At 46.8% G+C, this 26,158-nt stretch overlaps 1 protein-coding gene across 8 annotated transcripts in view; it reads right to left on the reverse strand.

Annotated features, from left to right (window-relative positions):
- The window catches only part of LOC119964940 (uncharacterized protein KIAA1614-like), a 180,178-nt gene extending 162,015 nt beyond the window's left edge, over window positions 1-18,163 (reverse strand). For all 8 annotated transcript variants that reach the window (XM_038795149.1, XM_038795151.1, XM_038795147.1 and 5 more), the window contains exon 1: window positions 17,836-18,163. The gene's annotated coding sequence lies outside the window, so the exon portion shown is untranslated. The remainder of the gene's footprint in view (window positions 1-17,835) is intronic.
- Window positions 18,164-26,158: the final 7,995 nt, after the last annotated feature.

Genomic DNA, 26,158 nt, shown 5'->3' on the forward strand with positions numbered 1-26,158 from the left:
CGTCAGACTAGCGTGGCCGTAAAATTTTACGAACCCCGCTATTCTCCGCACCGTCGTGAGTGCGGAGAATTGCGCCCTCTGTATCTGAATGCACATTGCATTTGAAAGAAAACAAGTGAACTAAATAAGTGAACTAAACAAATTGAAATAAATAAGTACGATCTGACAACCATTACAGAAACTGCAGAATGACTTCAACTGGGATCTGAATAATGAATATGACATTTAGGAACAGCAGGAAGCTAGGAAAAGGTGGCTCTGTTAAATAATGATTGTATTTGCGTAATAGAGTGGTATGACCTAGTGCAGGAAAGCAGGATGGAGAAGCAATTTGGGCAGAGATGAGAAATAATAAAGGCAAGAAGTCACTTGTGGGAGCGGTGTTCAGGCCACTAACAGTAATCACATGTTCGGAATGGGCGGTACGATAGTACAGTGGTTCGCACTGTTGCTTCACAGCTCCAGGGTCCCAGGTTCGATTATTCCCGCTTGGGTCACTGTCTGTGTGGAGTCTGCACATTCTCCCCGTATCTGCGTGGGTTTCCTCCCGGTTTCAGTTTCTTCCCACAGTCCAAAGATGTGCAGGTTAGGTGAATTGGCCATGATAAACTGCCTTTAGCGTCCAAAAAGGTTGGGTGGGGTTACTGGGATAGGGTGGAGGTGTGGTCTTAGGTAGGGTGCTCTTTCCAAGGGCCAGTGCAGACTCAGTGGGCTGTAGGGCCTCCTCTGCACTGTAAATTCTATGATTCTAGGAAGACATAATGGGGGTGATAATCTAGATATAGGCTGGAAAACTCAAATGAGCAAAGGTAGCCTAGATGAGGAGTTCATAGAACTATCATGGGGATAGTTTCTCAGAACAGCACATTCTGGAGACAACCAGACAGCAGGCTACGAGATCTGGTATTGTGCAAAGGGATATGATTAATTAATTTCATCATAGCGAAGACGCCCCTAGGTAACAGTGATCATAATATGACTGAATTTTACATTCAGAAGGATCCAAGACTAATATTTTAAATTTAAATATGAGTTGTTATGAGGGCATGAAAGAAGCATATAATTATGCAAAGGTGGAATAGCATGGATAGAAGGTTGATTGACTAACAGGAAACAGAGAGGAGGCATAAATGGGTTGTTTAATGGTTGGTAAAAGGTGTTGAGAGTTATGCCATAGGGATCAGTGCTGGAGCTCAACTTTATACAATACACACAATGACTTGGGAATGAAGGAATGGCTGCTAAATTTGTTGATAGCACAATGGTAGATGAGAAAGTAAGTTATGAAGAGGATATAAGAAGGTTACAAAGGATATAGTTAGGTTAGGTGAGTGTGCAAAGATCGGGCAAATGGCGTATAATGTGGGAAAATGTGAGGTTTGACATTTTGGCAGGAAGAATAAAAATGAAGCATAATATCTAATTGCTGAATTCTGAGATGCAGAGAGATTTGGGCATCCTAGTGTGTGAATCACAAAAGGCCAGTGTGCAAATACAGCAAGTAATCAGGAAAGTGAATAGAATGTTATCAGTTATTGTGAAGGGAATTGATTACAAAAGTTGTGAAGTTCTCCTTCAGTTGTACAGGGCACTGGTGAAAACACATTTGGTGTACCATATACTCTCCTTATTTTAGGAAAGATGTAAATGCATTAGAAGCAGTTCAGAGAACGTTTAATAGACCAGGCATTGTTAAACTCAGGGGCGCGACCCGCGGGTGGGTCGTGGGCGGGTGTCGGGAGGGTCGTGGAGCCGTCCATCGTGGCGATCCCGATCGTGCAAATCCGCGCGCAACAACCGCAGCAGCTAGCTTTTAATAATGTAGGCTGTGAGTGGCCAAAAAATGCCCAGGAACAGAGTAAAAAAATTCAGCCGCACTGCGCATGCGTGCCCGATCATCTGTGCATGCGCACTGGTGATCGGGCACGCATGCGCTGTGCGACCGCATTTTTTTTTAATATGGTCGCAACCGTTTTTTTTCAAGTTTGGGGGGCCCAGGAGACCAAAGGGACAAAGGGACCATTGGGATTGGGGCCAAAGGGACCCAAAACTATTTCCTCCATTTTTGTCAGCAACAAACAAGGTAAGAGAAAATGGTGGGTCACGAAGGTCGGCCGGCGTGGGTCGCGAAGGTCTGCAAGTGTGGGTCACGAAGGTCAGGCGGGTTGTATCAACCGAAGTTTGGCCGGTTGGTAAAAATGGGCGAGATTCTCCGCAAATGTGGAGAATCGTAAAGGCTGCCGTGGGACAGGCCGTGACCCACGGCAGCCTCCACGCCCACTTCCGGGGCCGTTTCTCCCCCCCGGGCGGGGCTAGGAGCGCGGCCCCGTGCGTCACGGCGGCGTGGCCTTGACGACAGCCGTCAAGGCCGCACGCCAAGCGTCACGCCGGCTGACGCGGCCGATGACATCAGCCGCGCATGCGCAGGTTGGACAACGCCAACCAGCACATGCACAGTTGGCGTCTTTTCCCTCAGCCGCCCCACAAGACGTGGCGGCTTGATCTTGCGGGACGGCGGTGGGAAAAGAATTTGTCCGTTACGGATGCATGGCCCGCGATCGGTGGGCTGCGATCGCAGGCCTATGCCCCCCTTGGCACGGCCGTGGTAATCGGGCCCCCAGATGCCCCAAACGGACATCTGGCGCCCGTTTCACGACGGCAGCAAGCAGGTGTGTTTGCTGCCGTGTTGAAACGGGCGTGAAGACCCGGCCGCTCGGCCCATCGGCCTTGGAGAATCGCCGCTCGCCATAAAAAACGGCGAGCGGCGATTCGTGGCGTGGGTCGAGCGTGGGGGGGGGGAGAAAAGCGGGAGGGCGTGAAAAATGGCGGGAGGCCCTCCCGCTATTCTCCCACCCGGCGTGGGGGGCAGAGAATCGCGCCCAGTACTAGACTAACACTTGGAATGGGTGGGTTATCTTATGAGGAAAGTTTGGACAAGAGAGGCTTATATCCGCTGGAGTTTAGAAGCGTAAAAGGCGGATTATGATTGAAACATAAGGGGCGCGATTCTCCGCTCCCACGCCGGGTGGGAGAAACGTGGGAGGGCCGCTCTGGCACCCACCCATCCCAATTCTCCGACCCGGATGGGCCGAGCGGCCAGCCATTCCCAACCGGTTCATGCCGGCGGCAACCGCACGTGATCGCTGCCAGCGTGAACATGGCACCAACAGCTGTTTTGTGGCTTGTGGGGGGCGGAGAGGGGAATGAGCACCACAACCGTACTCGGGAGGGGACTGGCCCGTGATCGGTGCCCACCGATCGTCGGGCCGACGTCTCAACGGGACGCACTCTTTCCCCTCTGCTGCCCTGCAAGATCAAGCCGCCGCGTCTTGCGGGGAAGCGGACGGGAAGACGGCAACCGCGCATGCGCGGGTTTGAGCCGTCATCCGTCGTGACGTCAGCTGCGCATGCGCGGGTTGGAGCCGGCCAACTTGCACATGTGCGGCTGACGTCATTAGGCGCGCCGGCCCCGTCATTCTCGGCGTACCGCGCTTTGACGCCAGCGACAAGGCCCCGCGGCCGAGATTCACGGCACGGCCCTCCTAGCCCCCCCCCCCCCCCCCCCCCGGGGGGGGGGGGCCAGGAGCGGCCTCCGACGCCGTCGTGAACCTCTCTGGGTTTCATGACGGCGTCGGGCCTTGCAGAGAATTCCGCCCAAGAACTTGAGGGGGATGACAGGATGAATGTGGAGAGGATTTCCTAGAACGAGGAGTCACTCTTTACAAATAAAGGGTCATCTATTTAAGACAGAGATAAGTAGTAGTCTTCTCTCAGGGCGTTGTGAGCCTCTGGAACTCTCTTCCTCAAAAGGCAGTGGAAGCAGAATCTTTGAATATTTTTAAAGTAGAGTTAGATACATTCTTGATTAACAAAGGGGCGAAAGGTTAGCCATGATCTTATTGAATGATGGAGCAGGTTCACGGGGCCGAGTGGCCTACTCCTGCTCCTTGTTCATATGATGTATGTTCCATTTAGTCAATTTAAACTGTGCTTTAGTCAGTGGTTGTGTCATTGTGCGAGTGGTTTCACAACTGCTATTTAATAAAAGAACGCAAGGGACAAGCGGGAGGGACAAAGCCGCAAGGGACTAGTCCGAGGGCAAGCGAAGGCCCAAACCAAAGTGTAAATAAACGCTTGTAAATAGTGTTTTAGCCATATTGGGCAATGTATAATATGTATGTTGACTAAAGTGTGGGTCACGGCCATAGTTGTAGTGAAGATACTTTCTTGTGAATATATGTGATGGTTTTCGGCACGGTTTTTCATTTTATAAATTATTGGATATAAAATATGAAAGCTCAATAAAATCATTTTTTAAAAACTGCTTATTAATGATGTTGATCTTAAGTTAATGAACCAACTAACTAAAATGACTTTCTGCCACCGGGCATTTCCTCAAAATCCATTGAGATTGTTAAAGATAAGGATGTTTCAGCTGGATCAATGAACTTGGAAAAACATATGCCAGCCTTTGAATCTCATGTGAAGACCAATGGCTTGACTGGAGAGATGTCGAAAGAGTCAAAAGATCAGACTTACATGGAACATTACAGCGCAGTACGGGCCCTTCGGCCCTCGATGTTGCGCCGACCTGTGAAACCATCAGAAACCTATCTGACCTACACTATTCCATTTTCATCCATATGTCTATCCAGTGACCACTTAAATGCCCGTAAAGTTGGCGAGTCTACTACTGTTGCAGGCAGGGCGTTCCACACCCCTACTACTCTCTGAGTAAAGAAACTGCCTCTGACATCTGTCCTATATCTACCACCCCTCAATTTAAAGCTATGTCCCCTCGTGTTGGTCATCACCATCCGAGGAAAAAGACTCTCACTGTCCACCCTATCTAACCCTCTGACTATCTTATATGTCTCTATTAAGTCACCTCTCAGCCTTCTCCTCTCTAACGAAAACAACCTCAAGTCCCTGAGCCTTTCCTCGTAAGACCTTCCCTCCATACCAGGCAACATCCTAGTAAATCTCCTCTGAACCCTTTCCAAAGCTTCCACATCCTTCCTATAATGTGGTGACCAGAACTGCATGCAGTACTCCAGGTGCGGCCGCACCAGAGTTTTGTACAGCTGCAACATGACCTCGTGGTTCCGAAACTCAATCCCCCTACTGATGAAGGCTAGCACACCATATGCCTTCTTAACAGCCCTATTAACCTGGGTGGCAACTTTCAGGGATTTATGAGGCAGCAGGGTAGCATGGTGGTTAGCATAAATGCTTCACAGCTCCAGGGTCCCAGGTTCGATTCCCGGCTGGGTCACTGTCTGTGTGGAGTCTGCACGTCCTCCCCCTGTGTGCGTGGGTTTCCTCCGGGTGCTCCGGTTTCCTCCCACAGTCCAAAGATGTGCGGGTTAGGTGGATTGGCCATGCTAAATTGCCCGTAGTGTCCTAATAAAAGTAAGGTTAAGGGGGGGGGGGGGGGTTTGGGTTACGGGTATAGGGTGGATACGTGGGTTTGAGTAGGGTGATCATGGCTCGGCACAACATTGAGGGCCGAAGGGCCTGTTCTGTGCTGTACTGTTCTATGTTCTATGTTATGTACCTGGATGCCGAGATCTCTCTGTTCATCTACACTACCAAAAATCTTGCCATTAGCCCAGTACTCTGCATTCCTGTTACTCCTTCCAAAGTGAACCACCTCACACTTTTCCGCATTAAACTCCATCTGCCATATCTCAGCCCAGCTCTGCAGCTTATCTATGTCCCTCTGTAACCTATAACATCCTTCAGCACTATCCACAACTCCACCGACCTTCGTGTCATCTGCAAATTTACTAACCCATCCTTCTACACCCTCTTCCAGGTCATTTATAAAAATGACAAACAGCAGTGGCCCCAAAACAGATCCTTGCGGTACACCACTAGTAACTGAACTCCAGGATGAACATTTGCCATCAACCACCACCCTCTGTCTTCTTTCAGCTAGCCAATTACTGATCCAAACCGCTAAATCACCTTCAATCCCATACTTCCTTATTTTCTGCAATAGCCTACCGTGGGGAACCTTATCAAACGCCTTACTGGAATCCACATACACCACATCAACAGCTTTACCCTGATCCACCTGTTTGGTCACCCTCTCAAAAAACTCAATAAGGTTTGTGAGGCATGACCTACCCTTCACAAAACCATGTTGACTATTGCTAATCAACTTGTTCTTTTCAAGATGATTATAAACCCTATCTCTTATAACCTTTTCCAACATTTTACCCACAACCGAAGTAAGGCTCACAGGTCTATAATTACCAGGGTTGTCTCTACTCCCATTCTTGAACAAGGGGCCAACATTTGCTATCCTCCAGTCTTCCGGCACTATTCCACTTCTGGGATTAAAAAGACACTGAAACCTCAGACAGACAACAAATGGTTCAAAAGGGCTCGAAATGAATTGACGTTGTCTGAATTCAGCTTGCTGGTAGAAACTAAGTCAAAGGTTTCAAGGTAGAATGTGACAGTGGCACTCCAGGCTGATAATAAACAAAGCAAGGCATGCTTTGAACAAAATGACTTGGTTGTAACTATTGCTGATACTGTGGAACTACGAGGGAAAAAGTAGAGCTCTAGAATTCAAATTAAAACTTCAGAATGATGAAGCTGTTGCTCCTGTGAGGGAGGAATCGAACAAAATTCATGCTGAGTGGGAGAAAGAATTTAAAATAATTTGGGAGCATGATAGAAAAGAGCTTCAGGATTCTCTGACTATCATCAACATTTCTTTTTATATATATTTTTATTCTAAGCATGGCAAACACACACCAAACAACTCGTGAGCAACAATAAAACAGGTACATGTAGTGCAAATAGTTTGTATCCCCCCTCCCCCCCTTCCTCCTCCTCCACACCTCTTCCTTGTTTTGTCCAGTTAGGGCTTTAGTAATAATAATAATCGCTTATTGTCACAAGTAGGCTTCAATGAAGTTACTGTGAAAAGCCCCTAGTCGCCACATTCCGGCGCCTGTTTGGGGAGGCCTGTACGGGAATTGAACCCGTGCTGCTGGCATCATTCTGCATTACAAGCCAGCTGTTTAGCCCACTGTGCTAAACCAGCCCAGCAGTCACCCATATATGTCTGAGCTCCTTCCCTTTCCCATCTCATCCGGCGACATCAATCTGCCCAGCAGGGTGTGCTTAGGCAGCTGAGGGTACGAAGGGGCCTCCCTGCGGCGAAAGTCCCATATCTGGAGTTATCTGAACTCGCTTTCTTTCACGGTTGAAACATTTCCGTTAGTTTACCAGATTTGCCAACACGCCGTCCATGTATATGTTCCTAAACCTCATCATTGCACCTCCCACTTCCAGGTTTTGTAGGTTGCATCCATTCCCGCTGTTATCAATCTGTGGTTGTTACAGATTGAGACGGACATGCCCCTCAGCTTGAAGTGGTGTCTGAGTTGGTTCCAGGCCTTTAGTGATGCTACCACGACCGGGCTCGTTGAGAACTTGGTCAGAGAGAACCAGAGAGGGTCAGTAACCAATACCCGCAGAGAGGTCCCGAGACACGATGCTTCCTCCATCTGCACCCATTCGGCCCCCAGCTCCGCAAGCCAACCCCGCACCTTTTCTACTTTCGAAGCCCAATAGTAATACAGAAGGTTTGGTGGTGCCAGACCTCTCAAGCGTTGTCCCCTCTGCAAGATGGTTCTATGTATCCTGGGATTCTTCCCGCCCACACAAAGGCCAAGATCAGTCTATCCACCTTGGCAAAGAATAATTTGGGGAGGAAAATTGGGAGCGACTGAAACAAAAGCAGAACGTTCATTTTTATCGTCTGCACTCTCCCCATCAGGGAGAGTGGGAGGGAGTCCCACCTTCACAGACCCCCGTTCACCCCTTCCACCAAATTAGTTAGGTTTAATTTGTTGAGCCAGGTCCAGCTGTGGGCTATCTGGATCCCCAGATACCTAAACTTAGGTTGGGCCAACTTGAACGGCAGTGCTCCCAGCTCAGCCTCCTCTCCCTGGGGGCTGACCAGGACAATTTCACTATTACTCAGGTTTAGTTTGTATCCAGAGAAGGCTCCAAACCCCCTCAGGAGGTCCATTATCTTTTCCATGCTGGCTAGGGGGTCTGAGATGTAGAGCAGCAGGTTATCCACATATACAGGGACTCTATGCTCCCTGTCTCCTCTATCAGTGCCAATCCAGCCACCTGATGACATGAGCACAGTAGCCGGGTGGCTCAATTGTCAGAGTGAACAGCAGCGAGGACAACGGGCATCCTTGTTACGTGCTTCTGTGCAGCCGGAAGTATTCTAAGCTTGTGGCGTTCATCCTGACGCTTGCATTGGGATCGCTGCAGTTTCAGCCACAAGGTGAACATTGGCTCAGACCGTTCCAGTACCTCAAAGAGGTATTTCCACTCCACCCAGTCAAAGGCCTTTTCTGCGTCCAAGGAGATGATCACCTCAGGTATCTCTTCCATGGGTGGGGACATGACCACGTTCGGCAGTCATCTGATGTTAGCCTACAGCTGGCAGCGTTTGACAAACCCAGTCAGATCCTCCACAATCACTTCTGACAAGCAACTCTCCAGTCATCTCACCAAAGCCTTCACTGGAACCTTAGCATCAGTGTTCAGGAGTGAGATGAGTCTGTATCACACGCACTCCATCAGGTCTTTGTCATCCTTTGGTTATCAATGAGATTGAAGCCTGTGCCAATGTGGATGGCAAGGCCCCATTCGACATCGAGTCGTAAAACATCTCCAGCAGGTGTGGAGCCAGCACCGTCACAAATCTTTGATAGATATTCAACAGGAACCCATCCGCTCCCGACACCTTCCTGGATTGCATGGAGTTGAAGCACTCCATGACCTCCTCCAGACCCAACAGTACTTCCAGTTCCTGCCCCGTTTCCAGCCTGGAGCCCAGTTGCCAGTGGCGTACCGCAGGGATCAGTTCTGAGTCCTCTGCTGTTTGTGATTTTCATTAATGACTTGGATGAGGGAGTTGAAGGGTGGGTCAGTAAATTTGCAGATGATACGAAGATTGGTGGAGTTGTGGATAGTGAGGAGGGCTGTTGTCAGCTGCAAAGAGACATAGATAGGATGCAGAGCTGGGCTGAGAAGTGGCAGATGGAGTTTAACCCTGACAAGTGTGAGGTTGTCCATTTTGGAAGGACAAATATGAATGTGGAATACAGGGTTAACGGTAGGGTTCTTGGCAATGTAGAGGAGCAGAGAGATCTTGGGGTCTATGTTCATAGATCTTTGAAAGTTGCCACTCAAGTGGATAGAGCTGTGAAGAAGGCCTATGGTGTGCTAGCGTTCATTAGCAGTGGAATTGAATTTAAGAGCCATGAAGTGATGATGCAGCTGTACAAAACCTTGGTCAGGCCACATTTGGAGTACTGTGTACAGTTCTGGTCACCTCATTTTAGGAAGGATGTGGAAGCTTTGGAAAAGGTGCAAAGGAGATTTACCAGCATGTTGCCTGGAATGGAGAGTAGGTCTTACGAGGAAAGGTTGAGGGTGCTAAGCCTTTTCTCATTAGAACGGAGAAGGATGAGGGGTGACTTAATAGAGGTTTATAAGATGATCAGGGGAATAGATAGAGTAGACAGTCAGAGACTTTTTCCGCGGGTGGAACAAACCATTACAAGGGGACATAAATTTAAGGTGAATGGTGGGAGATATAGGGGGGATGTCAGAGGTAGGTTCTTTACCCAGAGGGTAGTGGGGGCATGGAATGCACTGCCTGTGGAAGTAGTTGAGTCGGAAACATTAGGGACCTTCAAGCGGCTATTGGATAGGTACATGGATTATGGTAGAATAATGGAGTGTAGATTAATTTGTTCTTAAGGGCAGCACGGTAGCATTGTGTATAGCACAATTGCTTCACAGCTCCAGGGTCCCAGGTTCGATTCCCGGCTTGGGTCACTGTATGTGCGGAGTCTGCACATCCTCCCCGTGTGTGCGTGGGTTTCCTCCGGGTGCTCCGGTTTCCTCCCACAGTCCAAGGATGTGCAGGTTAGGTGGATTGGCCATGATAAATTGCCCTTAGTGTCCAAAATTGCCCTTAGTGTTGGGTGGGGTTACTGGGTTATGGGGATAGGGTGGAGGTGTTGACCTCGAGTAGGGTGCTCTTTCCAAGAGCCGATGCAGACTCGATGGGCCGAGTGGCCTCCTTCTGCACTGTAAATTCTATGATAATCTATGATTAATCTAGGACAAAGGTTCGGCACAACATCGTGGGCCGAAGGGCCTGTTCTGTGCTGTATTTTTCTATGTTCTATGTTCCTCTACCACCGGGAAGTCCAGTCCACCCAGAAATTGCATCATCTTCGAGTTCCTCCTCCGGGGGCTCAGTTGTGTACAGCCCTCGATAGAAGGTTCCAAAGGCACCATTGAACTCCTCTGGAGCTGTGACCAACCGTTCCCCCTCGTCCCTTGTCCATGTTACCTCCCATGCGGCCATCTGCTTCTGCAGCTGGTTGGCCAGCAGACGGCTGGCCTTGTCCCATATTCATAAAATGCCCGCCGTGTCCGGCAGAGCTGGTTCACTGCCTTGCCGGTTGAGATTATCTTGAACACTTCCTCTCCGTTAGCAGCTCCAACGTCGGTGCTGCAGAGTGCTGCCAATCCACCTCCAGTATGGAGTCGATCAACCACTGTTTAGTTGCCCTCTCCTCTCATCCTATGCATCCTGTAAGCTACTATCTCCCCCCCCCCCCCCCCCCCCCTCCCCTGACCACAGCCTTCAGTGCCTCACTTCAGAATGTGGAGGGTGATACTTCCCCGTTTTGGTTGCAACTCACGTATTTGTCGATGGCCAGTGCCATCTTTTCACAAAATGCCTTGTCAGCGAGAAGGATGGCGTCCAACCTCCACGGGGGGGGGGGGGGAGCTGGGGGCGGCCTGTGCCCAACCTCCCATCCACATAGTGTGGTGCATGGTCTGAGATCACTATTACTGAGTATTCCATCCCTACTACCCCTGGAAGCACTGATTTTCCCACTACAAAAAAGGCTATTGGTGAGCGAGTTTGCAGACGTGTGAGAAGAACTCCTTCTCCCTTGGTGGCTGAACTTCCTGAAGATTAACCATTCCCCATCTGTCCCATGAAGCCTGTCAGTTCGTTCGCCATTCCCAACCTTGCAAATGACCTGGGATCCCACCCTTGGGACCAGGACACAGTTAAAGTCACTCCCCATGATCAGTTGGTGGGAGTTAAGGTTGGGGATCATTGCCAGTGTGTTCTGAATAAACTCTGTATCCTCCCTGTTCAGGGGGTACACATTCACCAGTACCACCGGAGACCCCACCAGAACCGCACTCACCATTATGTACCATCCCCCCAACCCACGGGTCCATCACCACATTGGTCACCGTAAAGATTATCCACAATGGCGCAGTGGTTAGCACTGCTACCTCACGGCACCGAGGTCCCGGGTTCGATCCCGGCCCCGGATCACTGTCCGTGTGGAGTTTGCACATTCTCCCCATGTCTGCGTGGGTCTCACCCCCACAACCCAAAGATGTGCAGGGTAGGTAGATTGGCCATGCTGAATTGCTCCTTAATTGGAAAAAAAATGAATTGGATACTCAAAATTTACTTTTTTAAAAAAGGATTGCCCCCGCATGAAAATTCAATTTATACGCCTGTGCCGCCCAGCCCTTCCTGACCCTCATCTGGTCCTTGATACTCATGTGTGTCTCTTGCAGAAAGATTACATCAGCTCTCAGGTATTTCAGGTGGTAGAAGACTCAGGAACTTTTGACTGGGCCGTTGAGCTCCCTCACTTTCCAGGTGACTATTCTGAGGCAGGGGGGTTGTCTCTGCATCCCTCCTTTTAGGGTCAGCCCTGGTCACCTCGTGGGCCTGTCCCTGCATGCCCGGGCTCACCTTTGTCCTCGGTCCATTCAAGATGGGCACTGCCACTGACCGCATTCACACTGTTCAGCCACGAAACCTGTGTGACCAGCCTTCCACCCTCACCCCCCTTCAGCTACACCGCTCCCCCCCTTGTCCCCTTCAATCAGACAGTCTATTACCCCTCCCTGTGCAGGCCCTTCCTTTCTCCCCCCAGTTCCCAAAGGCCCCAACCCACTGACTTCCCCCCCCCCACCATTCCCCCTCCCTCACACATTACTCCTGTTTACTAGTTTGCTCGGTCGCATGGTGCCCCCCCCCCCCCCCCCCCCCCCCCCACACCTGGAAACAAAGCCCATTCACCCCAACCTGGTCGATCGCCAACCGCCCCGTACCTCCTCTCTTGCCATTTAAGGTTTTCTGTGTTGGCAGAGGAATACTCCAGAAGTGGCAGACTCCCCTTCACCCAGATGGACTGGCGCTGATAACTGTAGGGTTCAGTTGTAACCTCAGAAAGCAAAAAACAACACAATCTAGACTCTAGAGGAAAGGAACCAGAACAAATACAGGTGAAAGGAAAACAACAGGATGGAGAAATATCCATGGTTTCACACCCCTCCGCATTGTTCTTTCCCATTTCCAATCTATTCTTTTGTACAAAGTCTTTTGACTCCTCCAGCGTGTTAAAGAAATGGTCCCTGTCTTTATAAGTGACCCAAACTTTCACCGAGCGCAGCATGCCAAATCGTACTTTGCTTTTGAAAAGAACCACCTTAGCTTTGTCAAATTCCGCTCACCGTTTAGCTAGGTCGGCCCCAATGTCCAGGTAGACGTGAATGGAGTGTTCCTCCCAGTCACAGGTCTGTGTGGTTTTCGCCCAAACTAGGATACATTCCTTGTCTTGGTACCTGTGCAGTCTCACAATTACTGTCTGCGATGGTTCCCTGGCTTGTGGCAGAGGGCCTTGTGGGCCTGGTCAATAAACCCTCCTCCCTGACCAGCTTCTCGAGCATCTTTGAGATATACTTGGTTGGGCTCTCACCTTCTGTGCTCTTGGGCAACCTGACGATCCGGAGGTTCTGGTGCCGCAACCAGCTCTACTGGTCATTTACTATGTGCTTCAGGAATTTTTAAGTTCGCCGCTAACATTGTTCGCCCTACTCCATGACCGGTTTCCCCATTTCTTGGATATTGCCTGTTGGGCTTCCAGCCGCTGCTCTACCCTGTCCATCTGCCCACATAGAGGGGCCATTGCAGCCTCGATAGCCAACTGCATTGCTGACAACAGGTTTCCTTCACCTTTCTGTGCTCTGGGAGTTCACTATGATGATTTCCATCAGCCTCTCCATCAAAGACTGGGATTGCATCAACAACTCAGCAAGATCCAACATGTTCAGATTCACACTGCCACATGGGTTTACTGATTCCAATGCGGGGGTTTCGTTCTGTCTGTTTTTGTTTCCTTTGCATCTCGCTTGGTAGCCACTGGCACACCAAACTGGCCGAGCTATCAATGAGGGTCAGGTTAGTACGTTTTTTTTCAGATTTGGTGTCCATTGCTCGGGTTAAGAAGGTGCAAAAAATGAGTTTCCAGATGGGAACCACCTTTTATGTGACCGCTTACTTCATGGCCCCACCAGAACAACAATCACCAACATGACTTTAAGCATATTCTTAAAGCAGCAAGCGAACCATAATCCTGAATTTAAACAGGAGGAGAACAATTCAATTGCTTTCTCTTGCTGACACTTTTTTGACCGACCTGGACAATGGTAAACCTCAAGTCATGAAAGTGAATAGAGCTCCAGAGTGAAACCCTGAGCACGCTATATTTAAATTCAACACCCTGTTGATAAGGCAATGCCTTATTCTAAATACAGCAAGAAGTCTTACAACACCAGGTTAAAGTCCAACAGGTTTGTTTCAAACACGAGCTTTCGGAGCGCAGCTCCTTCCTCAGGTGAATGGAGAGGTATTCTAAATAAGAACAAAAAGACCTACTGAAGCCAAAAGACACGTTGTCATGGAAGGTTTCATCTCAGGTTTCATCTCTTGAGGTTTACCATTGTTCAGGGGCCTCACGGTAGCATGGTGGTTAGCATCAATGCTTCACAGCTCCAGGGTCCCAGGTTCGATTCCCGGCTGGGTCACTATCTGTGTGGAGTCTGCACGTCCTCCCCGTGTGTGCGTGGGTTTCCTCCGGGTGCTCCGGTTTCCTCCCACAGTCCAAAGATGTGCGGGTTAGGTGGATTGGCCATGCTAAATTGCCCGTAGTGTAAGGTTAATGGGGGGATTGTTGGGTTACGGGTACACAGGTTATGTGGGTTTAAGTAGGGTGATCATTGCTCGGCACAACATCGAGGGCCGAAGGGCCTGTTCTGTGCTGTACTGTTCTATGTTCTATGTTCTATGTTCAGGTTACAGTTTTCACCTAATCGAACTGTCAGCAAGTAAGTGTCGTTCTTGACAAAGTTACATAGGTTGAACGAATTGTGCTAGATTTTGGACGGCACGGTAGCACAGTGGTTATCACTGTTACTTCACAGCTCCTGGTTCCGAGATTCGATTCCCGGTTTGGGTGACTACCTGTGTGGAGTCTGCACGTTCTCCCTGTGTCTGCTCCTGTTTCCTCCCACAAGTTCTGAAAGGTGTGTGTTAGGTAATTTGGACATTCACCGCCCAGGGACCCAGATTGCACATGCTGATGCATTGAGCCGTCTTCCCCTGCAGATCTAATCCACAAACTCTCCTACATTTTTGCTGTCCTGACTTTAGATATAGATATAGAACAGTACAGCACAGAACAGGTCCTTCGGCCCTCGATGTTGTGCCGAGCAATGATCACCCTACTCAAGTCAACGTATCCACCCTACACCAGTAACCCAACAACCCCCCCATTAACCTTAAGGACACTAAGGGCAATTTAGCATAGCCAATCCACCTAACCCGCACATCTTTGGACTGTGGGAGGAAACCGGAGCACCCGGAGGAAACCCACGCACACACGGGGAGGACGTGCAGACTCCGCACAGACAGTGACCCAGCCGGGAATCGAACCTGGGACCCTGGAGCTGTGAAGCATTTATGCTAACCACCATGCTACCGTGCTGGACTTCTTGCCCATCACTGTCTCGTGTGCGCGCGACTAGACACAAACCAACCTTGTACTTGCCAAGGTGCGTCATTTGTGCAATACAGTGGGCAGCTACCAGGGGAGTTGAAAGTGTTCACCACAAAATTGTCAGAGCTGACTGTGGAGGACGGCAGCCTCCTGTAGGACACCAGATTTGTAGTCCCGGCAAAGGTTCTTCACAACAGACATCCCGGAGTGTCCAAAATTAAGCTGGTGAGAAGCTATGTCTCATGGCCGGGTTTGGACACAGATAATGAGACATTGGCCCAACAGTTCTCCATCTGTCAAGAGCACCAGAAGCTCCTTGCGACAGCACCCCTACATTCTTGGGAGTGTCCGGGGCACTCTTGAGCCGGCATGCACACTGATTTTGCTGGTCCCTTCTTGGGTTCAATGTTTCTTGTCCTGGTGGAAGCCCACTCAAGTGGCTGGAGGTCCACAAGATGGCATTGATCACCTTCTGGGTGACCATCGAGCGATTGTGCATTTTATTTTCTACCCATAGAATCCCAGAGGTCCTCTTTCACGAGTGAAGAGTTTGCCACTTTTGTGAAGAGCAATGGGATTTGCCACATCAGCACCACCCCATGCCATCCGGCATTGAATGGTTTTGGCAGAGACGGTTGTGCAGACGGTTAAACGGGGACTCAAGAAACAGACGTCCGGCTCAATGGGCGCAAAACTGGCAAGATTTTTGTTCTCGTACAGGACCATGCCACATGCAGTCACTAGGGTAGCCTCTGCTGAGATGTTAATGGGTCATAGACTTCGTACACGACTGAGTTTGATTCCACCAGACATCAGCGTGAAAGTGCGCCGTGACCAGAATTTGCAAGGGCGTTGCCCAGTTCAACGTCATCCTCTTCAATGCTTCGCACCCAACGATGCGTGTTCATTCCTAACTTCAACGACAGTGCTCGTTGGCATTGTCCGCTGTCAAATGGGACCAGTCTCTTACCATGTTCTGGTCCAGGGGCAATTACTGAAATGACACCTGGATCACATTCGCTCACGGAGGTTGCCTCGTGCTGGGTCTCGAAAGAGGCCTGCCCTGGAACCTCCAGCTCCATTGACGAACAAGCCTGCTGTAATGCCTCCGGTCTCTCTTGACATCGAAATATCCGACGTTGTGTTGTCCAACTCCACGATGGAGATGCAGACCTTGGAGGTCTCGGATGCCAACTCTGTAGTTCAACCGCCTCCTGACGATCATCCGCCACGTCATTCCTGCGGAGACGGCATTCACCAGCACGGTATACACCAGGTGATCCAGTGCATCAGCTTCATGAGGACTCACCAGAGCCGAAGAGGCTCAAATGTCCTCTGCCTGCTCCTCCTTCATTGTCTCACCGCTCATCAAGGGGGTCTTTGGACTTTGGGGGGGGGGGGGGGGGGGGAGGAGGAATGTAATATCCGCATGGGACCTATGGGGTGGGAATGTTTGTCTTCCCATACTGCTTGCGGGGTAGGAGCTCCCCCGCTAGAGACGGATTATTCCAATTACCTCAAGTATACAAGGTTGGCCAATAAGGCACCGACCAAGCAGAAATTCGGTAGGAGTCAACCAGGAAGTATTTATATATCGCTTGTAAATTATTCTTATTTTCATCTGGTGTATCCTCCCCGTGTCCTTATTAAAGGATCTTCCGGTCCTGTTGCAGTTGACCCTCACCATGGGTACCCCAATGACAGCACAGGCATGAAATGTACATTGCCATCGACTTTTACGGAACTGAAGATCCTACCAGCAGTTGATGGCGAGCTTCTCCGTAGTGGTAAAACTCACTGCGAGGGAGTTGGAGAATTATGCCCTAGTTAGTGGGGATTTAAACAAGGCTGAAAGATTTGCCTAGCTTTGGCTAGAGGGAGGAGTCTCCAGCTAATCTCCAGTTTGGAGGTTAAAAGTTTCCTAGCTTGAAAAGGTAAAAGGAGTGTACACTTAAGAGAGAAAAATACGAACGTAACATGGGATTTTTCGTTGTTTTAAATATTATAATCATAGAATCATAGAATTTACAGTGCGGAAAGAAGCCATTCGGCCCATCAAGCCTGCACCGGCCCTTGAAAAGGGCACCCTACCTAAGCCCACACCTCCTTTTCTTTGGGTTAAAGTATATGTTGCCTGCAATGTTGTTTTTGATTCATTTGTTACAGTAAAAGTCTCAAGAGAAATCTTGTCATGTAATCCCTTCAGTCAGCCATTGGAAGTTCAAATATCTTTTTAAACGTTATTGGTCTCCATTGGGATCATAACAATATACCAATTGGCACTGGGCTCCTGAGGTCATCATCGTAGCCATCAGTCCCTGGAGATGAGGATATCATCTGCCAGGCTTCACCATTCGTGTGTCCTCAGGTGGCTCAACAGGCTAATCCTGGAGCCACTATTCTTTGGCAGAGAGGACAAGAGTTACCCTGTGGTGGGGTCTCTCAAGCCAGGTTTCTGATCTGTCTGCTTTCACTTTCGTCACTTCCCAACAAGGTACAAAGATAAACATCAATGCTGTGAGTAAAGAGATGTGAAAGATGAGGTCAAGGCTCTTACGCAGTCAATGACCAGCACAGAAAGCTCAGTTGTGCAGCCATTTCATTCACAGATATCACTTGAAGATTCAGCTTTTTTTAGACTCTCGTTGCAAATAAATTCTCAAAGCTCACTCAAGCATCAGTGATATCACGTCTAACTTAGGAAAATCTTACAGCCCGAGCCATTCACGGCATGCAGAAAATTAAGGCGTCCTCTACGTTCTCCGGGGTTACATCTGGCAGTACAATAATGTAGGCACCACAATGAAGAAAAATGGAGCTAGGGCAACTTTCAGTGGTTTCACATATCACGACAGATCCGTAAACTCTAACATGTTAGTTCCTCACTTACCCGAAACACAGCTCTTGAACACCTCTTGATGGATGGTGGGTCAATGCTTGATCAACAGTTGATCAGAGGGTTCAGGGAATCTCACATCCAGGGAGAGTATGGTTCCTCCATTCCTGTGACCCCCGAGTTGTTGAGCATATACGGCTGCTTTAAGGTAGTGGGAGGAGGGGTTTTCGAAAGGCATTTAAACACCTACCAACGCGAGGCTTTCAACACCCTATCTGGCAATTTAGACACATTAATGGATCAGTATCTCCACTATACAAAGTTCATGATTTTGCTGACTGTTCCTCGATTTCCGCCTGACAATGTCCTCTCCTTGCTCCTTTCTATCAGCAAGTGCCAGAATACCCAGTTGGGACTGCTGTAAGCTTAATATTTTTGATTGGTTTACTAATCCCTTAAAATGTTGTTGGGGATTTGTGTTTTTTTTTATTCCCAGCGCGCTGTTGCCTGAATTACTTTAAGCTGCTCTATCAGTGAAAGCCTGTCATTTTCTCAAATTCAATTTTAGTCATGAAAACTGATTTTTAAAAATGGTTTACAGCTTCCAGATAAAAGAAGATGCTGTGTGCCATCTGGTACTGTCCTCAAAGCGAGTGGCTGAAATTGCCCACATTAATGAATTAAGGAATGAATTTCCTGTTCTCTCTTGTTTTTAAACTGACTTCCTATTTCGATCTTGGTCTCATATATCTCAATATTGTTCTGCCACACAAAAAAATCAATAAAAAGATCAATTGCAACAGGATATTGTTGATTTGGTTTTATTTATAGAAATTCCGAGTTCATGATTGTCGTGCTGCACCTGGCAGGAGGAAGATGATCTTTAGTCCTGCCTGGCATATATTCCAATAGCTGTGTTGAATTGAATAACAAGGAACAGACATTGAACAAAATGAATGAAGGACCAAATCCATTTTGCTCTCCACTGGCCTCATTTTTTTTTCAACAAAGCTGTGCTATTTTTAGTGAGGGTGATGCTGACCATTAACCATCTCCAGGAAAAGATAAGTCCAGTTAATGAGAATCCTACATCTGTGGGCACAGAAATAGGCCAAATCCTCCAGGAAAAAGAACTGGGAGTTCATGATATGCACTACTTTGATGTGCAAATTAGCCAGCAAATCCAGGTGTTTAAGAGGTACAATGTGAGTTATAAATCTCTAGAACTTGCTGGGTAATGTACATTCCTCAGTTGTTTGCCTGTTAAAGATAGGGCATCTGACTCTCAGTTGCCCCATTATTTTTAAGTACTTGTTGAATTAATTCAACATTAATTGCTCATTAAACTCACCACAGGGCTTATACTTAACAGCGTAAGTACCTTTTTAATGATGTAACAATTATTAATCCAATGCCAATCATTCTCTCCTGCAGGGAATGGGAACAATTTAAAATGTTAAACCTCATTCCTTAAGGTCTAAAACTCTTAAATATTTTTTGAAAGGTAAATTTAAATTTAAATGTTTTTTGTCTTAGATTTTGGTGTCTCTATTTCTCTTTGGCTCTTGATTAGACTCAAATATGTTCCTGTTACTTTCTTGATCTTTGTCAAGTATCTGGGAATGCATTTCTGTCCGTTTTCCATCATGCGATGTGTAGTGACTTCAGCAGAATGTTTGTGTGGGGTTTAGGCAGTACACCATCTTTGATTGTATGAGTAACGCCTCTTAATAAACCTCTCATTGTATTTTACAAGAATCCAGATTGTGAGCACCTCCATACTTTTTTTCTTTACGGTGACAAAGAAATAGAGCAGAAGAGAAAACCGGCGACGAGGATTGAGGCAGAAAAATTGCACGAAGAAAATGTTGTTTTCATATTAATTTTTCAATGGGATGTGGGCTTCGCCAACAGTGAAGGAACAGCGATATAGTTTCAAATCAGGGTGGTGAGTGACTTGGAGGGGAACGTCCAGGAGGTGGTATTCCCATGTACTTTCTGCTCTTGTCCTTTTAGATGGTAGTGGTCATGGGTTTAGAAGATGCTGCCTAAGGAGCCTTGGTGAGTTTCTGCAGTATATCACTTAGATGGTACACACTGCTGCTACTGAGTAGTTGTGTCTGCCAATTAGTGAATGAAGTTCAAGATAGCTCAAAACACAGTGTAACCGAGCTATTGCAACAGCTAAAGCTGAGTCTTGTCAATGCAGGGTATTCAACAACATTTTTGGGCATATCCAAAACTCAAAGTCATGAAATTAAAATGGAAATGGATATGGGTACAGCAGTGTCGCTAATACCTGAGATAATTTATCATCAAAAGCTGAAGTACCTGTCTTTAAATCCTATCTGTAAAATGTACACTGAAGATGTAGTACCATTAAAAGGATGCATTATGGTGAAAGTAGAGGCAAATGGAGAGACAGCTAAGACACCTCTTCACGTTGTCCGTGGACATTTTCCACTCTGTTTGGCAGATCATGGTTGGCTAAGACTAGGCTTGACTGGGAAGCAGTAAATAAACTGGTGGATTCAAAAAGGAACTTGCAACAACTTCCGATGAAGTATGAGAAGGTGTTTGAAGATTCACTCAGGTCTATGACTGGAGTTGAGGTACACCTAAAATTCAAGCCAGACAACACACCCAAATGTGTCAAAGCTAGAACAGTATTATACACCATCAGGCCAAAAGTTGAAGAAGAACTAGAAAGTCTAGTATGAACAGAAGTCATTGAACCTGTTGCTACAAGTGACTTGGCAACATCAATAGTTCCTGTATTAAAACACAATGGCTCAGTGAGAATTTGTGGAGATGTTAAAAGAACTATTAACCCAGTTTCATACGTAGATCATTATCCACTGCCACTTATTGAATACTTGTTTGCTGGATTTTCTGGAGGACAGAAATTCAGTAAAATTGATCGTTCACAGGCATATCTGCAGGTGAATGTGGCTGCTGAATCACAGCCATCACTCAGCACTGTGACGCACAAAGGTCTGTTTCATTACAGAAAACTTCCTTTTGGGAATAACATCTGAACATGCACTTTTTCAACTATCCATGGACCAAATTCTAAGTGGGTTGAATAGAGTGCAATGTCATTTAGATGGCATACTCATCTCCGGTTCGAGAATTGGAGAATTTGGAAGCTACCTTGAAGTGATTACAAAGTCACAATCTGAGAGTTAAAAAGTAAAAGTACAACTTTTTCAAGCCATCCATGAATTACCGTGGTCATACTATCAACAAAGATAGTTCACACAAGGAGCCAAATAAAATGTAAATAACCTTAGAAGCACCAAGTCCTCAATTATGACACAATTAAGGTTATTTTTAGGATTGATCAATTATTATGGTAAATTTGTACCAAATTTAGCAACACAAATTTAAACCTTTACATAGTTTGCTATGTGTCAAACAGGCATGGCACTGATCAGAAGAAAGTGAAAATGCATATAATGAAGTAAATGAAGCTTACAGAAGTCAGAGCTGTTGGTTAGTTATAATCCAAAGCTGAAGTTGCAGCCTTCTTGCGATGCCTCATCCTAAGGGGTTGGTGCAGTTGTCTAGCACATTATGCCTTCAGGAGAGGAACGACCAATAGCATTTGCTTACATGGACTCTTACTAGTGTAGAAATAAATTACGCTCAACTAGAAAAAGAGGGTTCGAGCATGAGTTTCAATATAAGAAGGCTTCACTATCACCTTTATGGCCGGCATTTTACTCTTTTGACAGATCATCGACCCTTGACTACAACCTTTGGGCTATATAAAAGTATACCTTCTTTGGCAACTCGTAGATTGCAAAGATGGTCATTGATATTATCAGCACAAAGTTATGATATCCAATATCGTAAGTCAGAGCAGCATGCAAATGTTGATGATTTGCCATAATTGCCATTACAAGTTAGGCATGGCTCTGAAGAATATTTTGCCAGTATTTTGTATTTCTCCCTCATGGATAATGTACCTGTGACTGTCCTCACAATTGATTTTACCCTACATTGCATATAGGGCCTGATGTGTTCTGACTTCTCAAAATACCAGCCCTTTTAACTCTTGACAACGCAGGATCTCTGTTGGTCCATGTCTTAATATGGCCGGATTAAATAGGTAGAGTGTCAAGAAAATTTAGTCAGGACAATCTCCTGTGGAGTGAGATGCTCGAATATTGTTTGTGGCAGTGCAAACCTGCTCAAAGCATTCTCTTTTGATATCTGGGTTCCTGGTCCATGCTGAAAGCTATACAGGTAGCCAACCAAGATCAGTGCCCATCTTTGCACTTAGACCAATGCTATTGGCGGGACGGGTTTATCTTCACAAAAAATATCAAGTAATGTTTTAATGTCACGTGCCGGGATATGGCGTCGAGGGGCTTTTCACAGTAACTTTATTGCAGTGTTAATGTAAGCCTACTTGTGGCAATAAAGGATCTTTATAGTCCGAGAAGATGGTGAAGTTCCGGCCATAAATATATTGATGACATTTTTGACAGTTCAATGACCGCCAGACTTTCTCTGTCGATCTGGGAATATTTCCTCTCAGCATCTGACAGTGACAGGTCTTTCCATGCCATCTTCCATTTTGTGTGCGAATACCACCTCAATGCCATATGGTGATGCATCGCAAGTGACTACAATGGGTTTATCTGGGTTGAAATGGACCAGTAGGCCGACAGCTGCAGGGAATGTTTGACCTGATCAAAAGATTTCCTCTGGGAATCTTCCCACTTCCAACATTGATGCTTCTTCAGCAGTTGATACCGGAGTGCCAAAACGGTAGTCAGATTTGGTAAAGAAACGGCAGTAATAATTGACCTTCCCTAAAAAGGACTTCAGTTCTGATGTATTTCTTTGTTCAGGTACACCTTTTGTTGCCTTTATCTTATCTTCAAGTGGGTGTAATTCCTTTGCATCAATTCTGAAACCTAAAGACATCACTTCATCAGCCTGAAACGAGCACTTCTCTCACTTTAACCGAATACCAGCTTCTTTAAACCTCTTGAGGACTTCTTCCAAATTTTCTCTGTGTTCCTCTGGTGTTGCCCCCACCATTAGGACATTGTCCGGATACACAACAACCTTCGGAATTCCCTGCAAGTTCTCTCCATTGTGCGCTGAAATATAGTGCAGGGAGATGAAATACCAAAGGGAAATCTTGTATATTGGAACAAGCCTTTGCGCGTATTTATGGTAACAAGCTTTCTTTTAAAGTAAATAAATTTATTGAAATTTATATTTTATAACCAACACCACATCAATATCAAACAGCCCAGAAAACTAATATTACACAGTACAATATCGCAAAAAAAGGGGGAAAAACCCACAACTGATCATATAAATTCCTCCCAAAGAAAGACAAAAATAACTTGCCCCCAATAATAATAACTACCCCCCCCCCCCCCACCCCCACTCTTAACAGCTGATGGTGACTAACTCTTTAAAGTAGGAAATTAATGGCTGCCACCTCAGGTAGATTTCCTCCACCGACCCCCTAACGGCGTACTTGACCTTTTCCAGATCTAAAAATTCCATGAGGTCACCCAACCAGGCCAAGGCACTGGAAGATCTCCATCCCAGCTGAACTCACGTCCGGACTATCAACAAGGCAAAGGCAAAAACATCTGCCTTCACCTTGGTGTCCAGCCCCAGTGGGTCCGACACCCTGTAAATGGCCACCAACGGACAAGGATCCAGATCAATGTTCAGAATCGCTGACATTGTGCTAAAGAAGGAGACCCAAAACCCTACCATCCTTGGACACATAGAACATAGAACATAGAGTGCAGAAGGAGGCTATTTGGCCCGTTGGGTCTGCACCGACCCACTTAAGCCCTCATGTCCACCCTATTCCCGTAACCCAATATCCCCTCCTAACCTTTTTTTTGGTCACTAAGAGCAATTTATCATGGCCAATCCACCTAACCCGCATGCCTTTGGACTGTGGGAGGAAACCGGAGTACCCGGAGGAAACCCACGCAGACACGGGGAAAACGTGCAGACTCCGCATAGACAGTGACCCAGCGGGGAATTGAACCTGGGACCCTGGCTCTGTGAAGCTGCAGTGCTAGCCACTTGCGCTACTGTGCTGTCCCCTGACATGACCAGAATATGTGGGTGTGGTGAGGGGGCCTATGAGACCACCGCTCGCACCTGTCGTCCACTCACAAGAAGAACCCACTCATCCTCGCCTTAGTTAGATAATGTATCACTCAATGTACCTCCTTGAGTTGAATCAGGCTGAGCTGTGTGCAGGATGTGAAGTGAAGTTCATCCTACGATGGATGGTTGTGATAATGAAGTCAACAGCGACTAAGCAGACCATTGAGAAACTAAACAAAATATTCACAAGATTTGGAACACCAGAGCAGATTGTCAGTGATTAAGTTTACTTCAAAGGTGTTTGAGAATGACTTGAAGGGAAACAGTATACACTATAATCAAGTTAGCTCCATATCATCCTGCAGCAAATGGATTGGCGAACGTTTTGTGCAATCATCTAAACATTCTATCCAGTGTCAAAGGGCTGGGGGACATTATCAAGAAGAGTAAACAAATTTCTAATGTCTTGCTGGAACACTGTACATGCTCAAACGTAGAGTTCACCAATGATGCTGTTGTTCAAGAGGAAACGACAAACACAGTTTGATTTGTTAACTCCATCAGATACTTCAGAGATTGTCAAACAACAACAAACACAAATTGCTAGGAGGGAGAAAATCGCTAAAATGCGAGTTTTTGACCAGGGAGAGAACATGTTAACTGGGAGCTACACAACCAATGAGAAATGGGTACCTGCTGTGATCCTAGCAAAAACAGGTCCAATATCAGACACCGTATAGACGGATGATGAAAGAGTTTGGCGACATTATGCAGATCAGCTACTTGCTTCACAAACTGAGTTCGCAGAAACCTCTTAAGAGGCTCTTCCCTTGGCAAATCTAGAGAGCAGTAACAGAGGCCAGACACAGTGACGAGTTCCGATTCTGTTTTTATGGACTTTTCAATACCGACAGTGACAGATACTGGAATAATTAGCCAGGAAGTACCATCTACAGAAGGGAATGAGGACACTTCCGAGGTCTCAAGTAGCCAAGTTGCAGAACCTTGAATTCCACCAAAAAAGAATAGACATCCATTACCAAGACTGTTTTATTGAATTGTATATATGTATAAAAATAATACAGAAGGTGATCTGTTGTATAAATGTTAATCATTGTTGCTACACTAATGAAGGAAAGGGAAGTGATGTTATGTATCAGAGAGCACATGCCTGTTGGTTTAGCATCACATGATTGTCATAATATACACCAATATATCATGGTGCAGACACACACTGATGGACACACACAGAGACCAATCAACGTGTACAAACACCGCAGCCAATCACCAGTTAGAATACACACATTATAAAGGCAGAGGGCACCATGGTTCCCACTCATTCTGGGTGCTGCCTCTCAGTGTAACAAGAACTCATCCAGCCCAGCACAGACTCACACCACGTGCTGAAAGAATCAACTGATTTGGACAAGGCTTAGGTCTCTAGTTTAAGTTAGCATCATTTAGACCAACAGTCATTGTGTGTTAGTTAGTTCGAAGTAGTTAATAAAATTGAGTTGAACCTTCATCAGTGTTGGAAGTGACTGTTCATCTCTCAAGTCTACACTAGCCAACACATCAATGATTTGTAGTGATGTCCGAAAAGTGCTTGTGTGGGTTTTAGGCAGTTCTCCATCTTTGATTGTATTGAGCAGCACCGCTTAATCATGTTTTCCAAGAATCCTGAGTGGGAGCACCTCCATACCTTTTCTCTTTGCGGCAACAAAGAACTATAACAATCCTGAAATCTTTTTGGTTCAGGAGGTAAACGGTTGGCCCCATTGTTCACTGAGGTCCCTGATACCCCATTGCCCTCACCATTGTAGGCTTCTGCTTCCAACAACTTATAATGCAAATTGTATTGCGCTGAATGGTACAGGAAATACCTGAACAAACAGCACACATACATGAAATATCCCATCCCATTTGCCCTAATTATGGATTGGTCGAAGTTTCTGTGTCTGTCCCCCTCTTCCTTCCATGTACGTATCTCATTGCCTCTCTCAATGTGCTGTATGTTGCTCTCTCCATGCCTGTCCGATTACATTGTTTGATTTTTCCATGTGTGTCGCATTCACAGTTTTCTAACCATTTACCTGTCAGTGTTTTCCTATTTTCGTGCCACTCTTTCTGCCCTGTGAAAAAGAGGAACAAATTCCTTCTCCTACTTTTCAAACATATTAAAAGTACATTTGAAACAATGGTAAGAGGGGGGGGGGGGGTAGAATGGTATCAGTAATCCAGAGGCCCAAGGTAATGCACTGGGGATATGGGTTCA

The sequence above is a fragment of the Scyliorhinus canicula genome, chromosome 4, assembly GCF_902713615.1.
Source record: "Scyliorhinus canicula chromosome 4, sScyCan1.1, whole genome shotgun sequence".
NCBI lineage: Eukaryota > Metazoa > Chordata > Chondrichthyes > Carcharhiniformes > Scyliorhinidae > Scyliorhinus > Scyliorhinus canicula.